The following is a 10,621-nucleotide window of genomic DNA, read 5'->3' as shown; positions in this document are numbered from 1 at the left end:
CAAACTCAGTAAAGATCTGATGGGGTAGGACAAAATCTTGTCCGACTACATCGTGTTAACACATTCACCAAATAGCACTTGCCCTCTTGAGACCCAGCTGACAGTTTGGTTCACACAGCAAGACCACGGTATACAAACAACTGCTGTGTATGCGCATGGCCATGGAGTGGGACGTCAGGCTCTGAGGTGTAAGGAATCATAGCCGTCAATAGATAGTGCAGCAAGCAACAGAATGGCAACCTGATTTCACACAGGATGAATAACTGACATGGTTAACGTGTACATGTGCACGTGCATCTGGACACTACTCTTTAAGCTCTTATCTCTACCACAGTGATTTTTGATAATCTGCCTCAGTTGGGAAGCAGATGGGGATGCTTAGCACTTGCACATTCTGTTGATAGAAGTACATGCCATAAGTGTGTGCATGAAACATCCCAAACATCTATTCCTACAGCAAATCAGATTTTTATAACCCCATCTTTTTAAAGACAGCTAACGATAAAAGTTGTATACTCAGTTGCGCCACTATTTAAGTCTGTCCGAGTTTCACAGAATGCAGGTGTGCAGTCTTAAGCTTTCTATCTCTACATACGTCCCTCACTTTTCACTGATTTTCAACAGGACCACTCTTTCCAGAAACTAGTCTGATGCTAACAAAAGAGAAAGAAAGGCGAGGTTCAGTATAGTGCAACACTCACTCTCTAATCACATCCTTTCAATTCATTGAAACAGAGGCTATGCAGACCTCAACAAAACAAAAATAATTTCTTCCAGGTATTTCTAGAGGCACAGCTAGCGTTTAGAACGGTGTTGCCAGAAGAAGCTAAGAACCTGTATGTTTCTATATAATCTTTGGTCTACAAATCTATGTTAAAATGAGCAAGAAAGTCTAATGTATACGTAAGTACTGTGATAGGTGGGTTGGCAAAATGCAGCCGTGAATCCGCACAGTCCTCAGCTGCAGCTGTGTACGCAGAGTCCATGTGAAAAGCTGGATTTGTTCTCGTCACCAGCAGGCCAATCATGTGGGATACCGCTTTGTAGTAACTTAAACTCTCAATGCTGTTGTTGAACACATGCCTCAACCACACACAACTTATTTGGCAACATGTTAGTGGGGACTAGTATTGCCCTCCTATTGCTCATGCTCCAAGGTAGGCAGGGTCTTTGAGCCAACTACTTCAACTGGGTGTGAAGGGTCTTGGGCAGAGTTTTCCCTGGCACTTTTTTCCTTCAGTATACATAAGCCGCCTCTTGAAATTCTCAGGGCTGTTCTGACATTGTGCAAACCCACAGGTAATGTCAGATCAGCTATGCCCTGCAACGGCAGAAAATTAAAGCCACTGCTATGGAACAGCTGCGCACACTACTTGCTTTCAAACATTGCTGAGAGCACTTGGTATTTTTTTCTTAATAGTAATGCTTCCAAATGTATGCTGCCAATGTAGTAGTGAATGTTTTATGCGCCCATCTAGTGCTGACAGAAGGGCTGCATTCTTACCAGTTTGCACAGGGAGGCACACAATTCTGTCAGTAAAGCCATCAAAATAAGCCACTGTTCAGAGTGCCCGTATCTTGTTAGAAAGGACATACACACATCCACCTGCACAGAGGCAGTGCTCCAAATAACTCAAAATTTGGGTTAACTCTCAATTAAAAATGTAGATGTTGAATTTCTTTCTTCCTCTGAAATGCCAGGTTGGCAATATCACTGGACCTGGGGGCAGACAAAATGTTCCTTTGATGAAGGATCTATTCTTGGCTGTGTGACAAACCCCCTACGGAGCCTGCTACAAGTCATTTCAGGCAAGGCTTTCCGTAACATTTTGCCCTGGCTCAGGTCTACTTACTGTCATTGACTTCCGCTTGCACAGGAGTAAACCACTTCTAGGTACTTCTGAAAAGCCTGCGCTTAACCCTCCTGCAAGCCTGACTGAAGCCTTGAGCTTGACATGCTTCTCAGTGACTGTAAAGCCACTCTCCCTCTCTCTCCCTCTCCATACCTCACACATGCCATAGATGTGAAGGCGTGGGATCCCATCCACAGACCTGTTTTGAAGCTAAATTAATGTTTGTAAAGCATTAAGATCCTCAGTTATATAAATCTGAAGTACTGCTAGTAGCTCGGAGCTTCTTTGGCTGCAGACCTATCAAAGGAGTGCAGAAAGATGGGGTGGGCAGATGCACACTCAGGGAAATGCATATACCTCTGCTGAGTTTTCACCCGCTGCCTCTTACCTTGGTCAGTCCCATTCCATTAGTTGCCTGTTACTGCGAGCTAAGCCAAGTGCTGCACCGATATATACCCTACCATTCAGAAAGCTTGGGGCCAGCCTTGGTAATTCTTCTGGCCAGTGCTTCAGGGAAAACTGGAAGTATAACTCATCAAATGAACTGAGTCATTCTCCATGCACTTCCTAGAAGGATTATGACCGATGGTAATTGCTTGTAATGAACAGGCACCCATCTTTTCCAAAAGATTAACTTCCATTGCACGGGGGTGAGGTAGTCTGCACAGGTTTATATCATACTCCCTGCTTATGCCCAGCTCAATTTTAAGATGGATCTCCTTCCTCAAAAAAAGCTCATAAGATGCCTAGCTCTTGTCTTTATTTCTAAAGCTCCAGTGGTTTTGTTAGACAGATGCATGGCTACAGCAAAAGGTTATTTCATGTATAAAATGCAAAGCAACAGGCCTGATAGCCCTCGGAGCAGGGAGAGGGCTCTGTTGGCAAGGAAGGAAGCTGTGCTGGGGGGTGGAGGTTACCATCAGAAAGGCTACTGCACAAATATGGGAGAATTGCAAACCCTGACCGTGCAGGAGGGACAAATTAATGCACACCCTAGCTTGTTCTGGCCATCCTTCCTCCTGAGCACTGCCCTGATACACATAAGGACAAACGTTCTTTAATGCACCCATCATGGGCAGGACCTTCTGCTGACAGAAAACGGGAAGTTTGGCGTAACTTCTGAAGCTCCTGATCTCCTTATTAGAGTGCTGAAAGCCAGCAGCTACCACACATTCACATACTCACTACCGTCTCTCCTCCAGTGCCCCACAGAGCGGAGGCTGGAGCACAGCTTTTGGCGTGCTTTTGCAATTCTACATGGCACTCACAGCTGTTTTGCTGCAGGGGAAAGGGCAGCAGTAAGAAGCAACCAGTGCTGGCTACAGGCGCAGAGAGGCTGTAGATGTTCGGTGCCGCTGGAGGCAGTTACTAATGGCTGCAGATCTGCATGCCCAAGTAGCTTATCAAATTATACTTAGGCCTACATCCCCCTCAGTAATCAAGGCTCTGCTGGCAGCTCCCATTACAAACTCTCTTTATCACAGGTTAATAACTAAGCTGTAAGCACTCAGTCTACGGCAGCACGCTGTGGCAGCAAAGTCTTGGAGCATTTTGTTCTTAAAGCATTTGTTATTTCTATGGGGTTTTTTTTTAAGAACTGAGATTGCAAATAGTAAGAGAAACAATTAAAAAAACCAACGATACACTCAGAAGCTCACTAGGCTCATAAAATGGAAATCTGACCTGCTTTATGAAAGTTATTTCAGGATTTTTGCATTTTTAATTTAAAAATGTTGTTTATCATTTCACCAACTGGTCGCTGTGTATTTCAGTGTTATTACCTGCTTCCCTATTATCACGATGGTCTGACAGTAAAGTCAGACTAAGAACAAAAGAGTTAATGGATAAGCTATCACACGTTGCCATTTCTATCAAGTCTAGTTTTGAACAGTGTCTACACATTTATTAGGCAGACTGCCTTTCAAATACCAAGTAAGGTGACCCATCTTGCCCCCTGGCCTCCCTCTTGCTTCCTGGCTGTTTTGTGCCTTCACTCACAGGAGCCCTGGCAGGCAGAGGACAGAAGTTGCAAGTGGTTATGATTATTTCAGCAACCTGTTTTCCTAACAGCCATTTGAGGCCACCGCTTTTCCGTCCTGAGAGATTAAGACACACACACACACACCCCCCCTCACACACACTACACACACACACCCCCCCCACCCTCCCCCCACAGTAAGGATCAGGACTAAAGTATTTAAAGGATCAACCTAATAAGCTTTGGAGATTCCCTAAGTTACGGTGTCTCTAGAACATGCTTATTTTTCCACTCCTAGGAAGCGCTGTAGCAATTACAGAGAGAGGTTTGTATTCAAACTAGTGAACACAGACTTCAGTTTGTGCTAAATCTCAGTATTTGCCTGAAATATTTAATAGGAATAAAGTAACATCAGTGTTTTGCAACTGGATTCAGTAATAGCAGTGGCATCTAATTAGTTCCCGTCACCAGAGGGCATTGGAGGACAAGCTGATTTTTAGAAAGCATGGGTCCAATCCCTTCAGTTAAACCAGTGAATATTAATGAAGCCAGTGGCCCTCAGACTTCCCTCTTGTTGATACAAAACGAGCAACTCTGGCGCAAGCAAACAGGGAACGGGGCCCTGGGTTTGCTCCATGCAGAGCTGCAGGCTAAGGGGCGTCTCCTCGCTTGTCCCCCTGCAGCTGTTGCATGCATCTGAGAACAAGCTTGAGCACAAATCAGGAACGTGACTAAACGGTGCTTCAGAGATTGCCATGCAGCCAAGTCACACGTGTGTTGGGATGGCTCTCGCGGTACCAACCACTCACCAACAAAAAAATGCCAATGCTTGGCAATCAGCCTCTTGGGTCCCCAAGTGTGGCACAGTGGGTTATTTCAGAAGACAGAGTGCAAGAGAGGCAAACAAAGCGCCCGGTGACCTTCCTCCTGGAAGAAGCTGAGCAAGGGGCTGGGGGGCAAATTTGAACTATCGGTCCATGGCTCCCCAGCCCAGGCCAGCTGTCTTGTAACATACCTACAGCGTTCATGGAGACTACAAGGCTCTTCTCGGCTCCAGCAGTTTCCTTCTAATTGCAAGTCTGATTCATGAAATTCGTTTCTATGTTTACAGCGGGAGAGGATTTTCTTAGGCTGCCTCACTTGACTGAAGGGTACCTCTTCAGATTAGCAAGGGAATAAAACCAATCTGAGCCTGGAAACAGTGTGAAAAGTACTCACTTTGTCTGGTGCCAAAATGCTAAATATATTTCAGTTAGCAGAAAGAGATATCGTCCATTACAATCAAACAATGAGGCTTTCTATGCATTATGAACACTTTGCTTTTAAATGGGAGGGAGCAGGCCAAGCGGCCCTGGTTTCTTATCACCATAAAATAGCGATGCTCATTTATAAACTACAACTGTGGCAAATTTGTGCCCCATGTCAGATCCCCAAGGCTATGAGATCATTGACTTCAATTAGAGAGTGAATACTGCTGTGTAACAGTCAAAGGCCTTTAAGTCTAAGGCAGGGGTCCTTGTGCTTTTCAAGCAGGGTCAGCTCAACACCCTAATAATAATGTTCCAGGTTATATCAGGCAATGGTTTAATTTGGATCATATTCTACTGCCTTGTTTTTCCTTTAGACATGTATTTTTTTTTATTCCAGTTCTCGCTTCACTTCATTCTTGCAATATGCTAGGCAACTACAACAGTCAAGTGAAAGAGGGAAAGCAATGGGGTGTATTAATTTATTTGCTGTTTTAGATGTAAAGCCTTGTCAACTATACAAAATACAATAATCAATGTATGGACCTTTCCAGCTCATCACATATTCCAAAGGTAGCATGTATACATTGCCAAGAACGCGCATTCATTTCTCTTTAAAAGCCGGGTGGTCTCCAAAAAATGAGTACTGAAAGTTGTCACATTGACATTGTTGTGGATCATGGGAAAGAAAAGAAACTGCCTTAAAGCCCTTATAGAGAATGCTTCCAAGATGTCCATGAAGTTTAAAATACAGAGGATCTGATATGAATTCATGACTTGTGTTGACACCGGGACATGCCTCAAAACAAAATGCATCCCATTCTCTACCCTGTATAAATTGCCTTATTCTTCTCAAAGCTTATAATCTGGAAAGACACAATTTCTCATAAGTACTACATCCTTAAGTTTTTTATATAATCAATAGAACAGACTCAAAATTACAAAAAGCAGGGATGAAACAAAGCAATGTATCTGTTGGGATACCTGTTTTTTTGCACTGATCTGAACATTTTCACTAGTGTGCTTTTAGCAGAAAAACTATTTCAAGAAAGGCCAAATTTTAATTTATTTTGAAACTTAATTTTTGCATTTTAAACCAAGTTAAAATAAATTTCTTCTCCAAGTAGAAGTAGTGTTTTAATTTCAAAATAGAAAAATGCTTGGAATATTAACCTTTTTTGCCCATTAAAGAGTTGACCTCCTTCCACTCCCCTTTGGGGAAATACGGAATTTAAAGTGACAGGTAAAAACAGAACCAAAATCTTAAAATAATACTAAGTTAGCAAATACCAAAAATGAAATTTTGATTAAGAAATAAAACCACAATAATGCCCACAGGAAATTAAAAGGGGATACTTTTCCAAAATTACCTAAAATGCTTTTGTTTACTTTTGAATTAGCATAAATCACGAATGATACTGAAACAACACAACTTGAAGTATATTCCAATATTCTCTGCCCATGGTCATGCTATGCTTATTTCAGGCTATGAGTATTTTGTAAGAGAACACTGCTCATACAATCATGCCCACGAATGGTAATGCGCACATAGCTCTAGCCACCAGGGAAACTAAGCACAATTTATTTGTTGATGCACTTGAAAGTTAAGATAGTGGAAACGCTACTTCCCTACCTGCAACTCCAGATTTTGGCAGGTAGGCCTTCCCCTACCATTTTATTTATTGCTCTATTTATTTTCTCCAGTCATTTTTCTTTTCGATTACCCGAGCAAGGCTTCCTAAAGGAGCAGTACCAGTCAGAGAAAATGGACCAAAACTTGCCTTCTGGTCCTCCTCCAGGGCAACGCTGCCTGCTCCCCTCAACTCCTCAGTGCTTACAAAATACATCTGCACCAACTCCTGTGCGCTGATGCTTTTCCACAGCTTCAGCAAAGGACCAGCAGCCTCCCATCTCCTCTTTGTTCCCTTCTCATTTTGAGATGCAGACGAGGGAAATTCCAGCATTTTCCTTGCAAGCGGCAAGGAAAACCTCTGTGCAGTTCCGTTGTCTCCGTGGGCACTTCAGTAATTTGTGGAAGCGGTAAACCGGTCTTGTGAGATGGGTCACACTATGCGGCTTGACCGTTTGAGCTGTTCCTGGTCAGAAACAGCAGCTAATACGTGAAGCACTTGTGTGCAGCTCCCACTAGTCCTCACAGGAGATACCATTTTTCTGGCAAGTGGGGCAGCCAGGATCATAGAGGAGAACGTTATCAAACAGGCTAGGGGGTTACAAGTCTGTCTGGGGTTTGTGACAAATTTTGAGAGCAGGAAGTAAATTTGCCATTGACAGACTTTTGATTCTTTCTTGCTTGGTCCTTTCTATAACACGTTGACAAATAAAGTGTTGTCGCTCTGAAGTTGTCACAGTGCCTTTGTCATGGGCAAAGACTGCATTGCGTAAGGCACCAGTAATCAAAGGAGAGCAAGGGCAGGAGCAGTTTGCACATGCTATTGATTACACAAAGAACCAGGCCACTGAAATCCAGGGAAGTGAAGTGTATAACACTGATTAGGAATAGGCAGAAATGGGACATGTTATATTGCATATCGATACAACACATAATGTGCAGTTTCCCACAAGCATCCCCTTCCTCCTCAGGAAAATAACTAATGGATTTTAGGAGCTGAGGGGGCTTTTTCTGTCGGAGGGGTGCGAGAGTGCTGTGCAATGGAAGGAAATATGATTGCCATGCGCAGCAGGGAGAAGTGCTACACACTCATGTCAGAGGCCCCGGATCTCAATGGAAGATATTTATAACTCTGCCTCTGAAGAAGATGAAAGTAGTTCTTATGCTGAGAAAGGGAACAAAAAGCTTTACCTAAAAATAAACGTCCCAAGTCAATGCCACCTATTTCTACATTCCCCGTTTCAGGGCTGGCTAAATGAACTATATCGAGAAACATTTGGGTTGTTCAAAGAGTAATAAGGCCATTCTGGAATTGGAATGGCTTTTACTCTCAAACTCTGCTAATTTATCAGCAGTTTCCTGTAATCTGCAATATCATCTCTCACTGAGTTGAGAAAGGCAAGTCAGTCAGCACAAGGATGTTAGCTGATCCAGAGAGTGACCAGGCTAAGGTGACTGATGAAAGTACACATTAAATGCACCCCCACATTACTTGGTTTAACTCCTGCTAGCCTCCCTGTGAGCATTACCAGGTTGTGCTTTGAGCTGACACTCCTTCCCCACTTCTGTTTCCACCAGAAAACCCAGAGGGGCTTTCAAGCTGCAGAAGACTGAAAACTACCCCCAACTGGGCTCTGCTCATTCAAGAATTTCAAAGCACTCTCCAAATGACTTTTCAGAGTTTCACAAAACTCCTGATTTGTAAGCTATTGCACCCACCTGGGGCACAGAGCCACTGCTGAGCAGGTGGAGCTGGGAAACTCTCTCAGATCTCTCTGTTTGACTATGGAGCAGTCTGTGCTTAGAAGGGGTGCAAAGTAAAAGAAACAAACAAAAAACCATAAACAATATACTTTTCTCCTCGTCGCTGTAGCTTCAGGAAAGAAATGGCTGACAGTGGGTCATTACTGCAGATCACTTCTGTCCTGGTTTGATTCCAGAGAACTTCCTCCTAAGCAACCAGCCCATCTAGGCTAAGTGAGCCTGATTTGGAGCTTGTTTTCTTTCTCTGAGGAACAGCTGGGCCACAGTGTCCTCTTCCTTCTCTACTGGTGCAGTCCCATAGAAATGCAAGCTGCCCCCTCCTTGCAGGTATACCTCTCGGTTGTAGTGCCTTAGCACTGGGCCTTCGTTTCTATAAAGGTCTTCATTTCAAGGCCTTTCAAAGGTCTTCATTCTATAAAGCCCTTTCAAAAAGGCTGTCCTTAATAACCCCTGGATTTTAAAGTGGATTCAGAGTCTCCATCTAAGAGCTTTTAGACTGAGACTTTAATTTGTCTCTACTCAGCGTGAAGATAAGTGAGTGGATGTAGAGCAGGCAGTATGCCTTAGAGCTGCAGTCAGAAACCATCTCTGCATTGAATTCCAACAGATCAGAAATACACAAACAATAACTAAATATACAGTCTAAATAGTATAGTGGCAAACTAGCCCACCAACCCTGCACGTATGCATCCACTGTGAAGTCAGCTCAGTCGGGCAGTCAGAAGAAGAGCTGAATGAGAAAAAAGCTTACAACCCCATTTTTTTTAACTCTGCTGTACATTGGAGATGGCTTTGATGCTCCTCCGCAGCTTGGGCCCAGGTGAGGTGGACATTCCTGTTCTGGGTTAGCTCCTGTGCTGCTTGTTGCGCTGACGCTGCGTGACAATCACCTGCTGAACAAAACCACCTATCTCGTTTGCCAGCTAGCTGCACGCAGGCAGCCTTAGTTCCCAAAGAGGTAATTTCTTAAAGTAAAGGAGAGGCTTCTACTCGGGAAATTAAAGGGGTTTCTCCGGCTGAGACAGTGGAGGGCACACACCAGTAGTTCTGGCATACCCCAGCAGAGGGCAATGGCAGATGTACATATGCATCTGTCACTGCAGAGCACCCCTACAACACGAAACAAAGTTCTCCCCTGCCTGTCAGGTCTTGTCACAAGCTAGGGAGTCAGTCCGTGCTAACAAATGGAATAAAACCTATCTAGAGCTGAATCAAGGCCCAGCAGAAGATCTGGCAGCACATAACTACCAGCAGCACGAACAAAGCTTTCCAGATCTGTCCTGAGTGACAAAAGTCTATCAAGTAAGGACAGGCCTCAGCACAGTTTTCATTGTAAGATCAGAAAACGCATGTGGTCTGGCTTTCTTGCTGTGATCTTTTAGAGAAAACAGGTAAGTGAAGCTATATTTCTTCTTCGGCACATCCACAAATGCAAACCAGAAAGACTAAGCTGGAAGTGGTTATTGTGGAAGAGGAAAGGGCAAACAGATAAAGTGGAGACTCAGACATCAGGAAAAACCCTTGCTGCTTTATCTCTGTTCATGGAAACGTTTTCATTTTGAAATCTTAACGTTAGCCTTAATGTCCTTTTGAAAGGGACAGAAAGCGATTCTGAGCAGAATTTGTTAAGTGTACGCATACCTAAAAATGAGAGCCACGATTTGAGGCAGTTAAGCCAGACTCTCTTACATTGGATTTTTGCACTTCTGAGTATAAAACCTTGGACATCTCAATTTGGGGCTGAAAAATGGAAACGTCCAGAACCAGCAGCCACTTTAGAAAATGCCAATAAGATTGTATGTCACGTGCACTGAAATGCAGTGACCATTCATTAATTAGACAGGCGTGCCACAAAAGCATGTAAGGAAGGATGTGAAGAAATGTTTACAAATCCTTTCATGGCAATACCCATAAATAACAAGTAAACAGCGACAGGAGCAACTGCTGCTGTAATATTTCTGTCATTTGTTGTGTGCGCATCAGCAGGCGCTGCGAGGGGAAATGACTGTCGGAGGAGAGAGAAATATGTTGCCAAGCAACACGAGACCCCGGCCGGGGGACCCCCTCCCCTGCCCGGGAGCAGACAAAGCTTCCCGGGCCTCTTGGCTTTAACGTACAACCGCTCCGAAAGCTAAGGCAGCATCCCTCA

The sequence above is a fragment of the Aptenodytes patagonicus genome, chromosome 4 (assembly GCF_965638725.1).
Source record: "Aptenodytes patagonicus chromosome 4, bAptPat1.pri.cur, whole genome shotgun sequence".
Classification (NCBI taxonomy): Eukaryota; Metazoa; Chordata; class Aves; order Sphenisciformes; family Spheniscidae; genus Aptenodytes; species Aptenodytes patagonicus.
The sequence above is the reverse complement of the archived record's forward strand: the minus strand, read 5'-3'. Positions refer to the sequence as shown.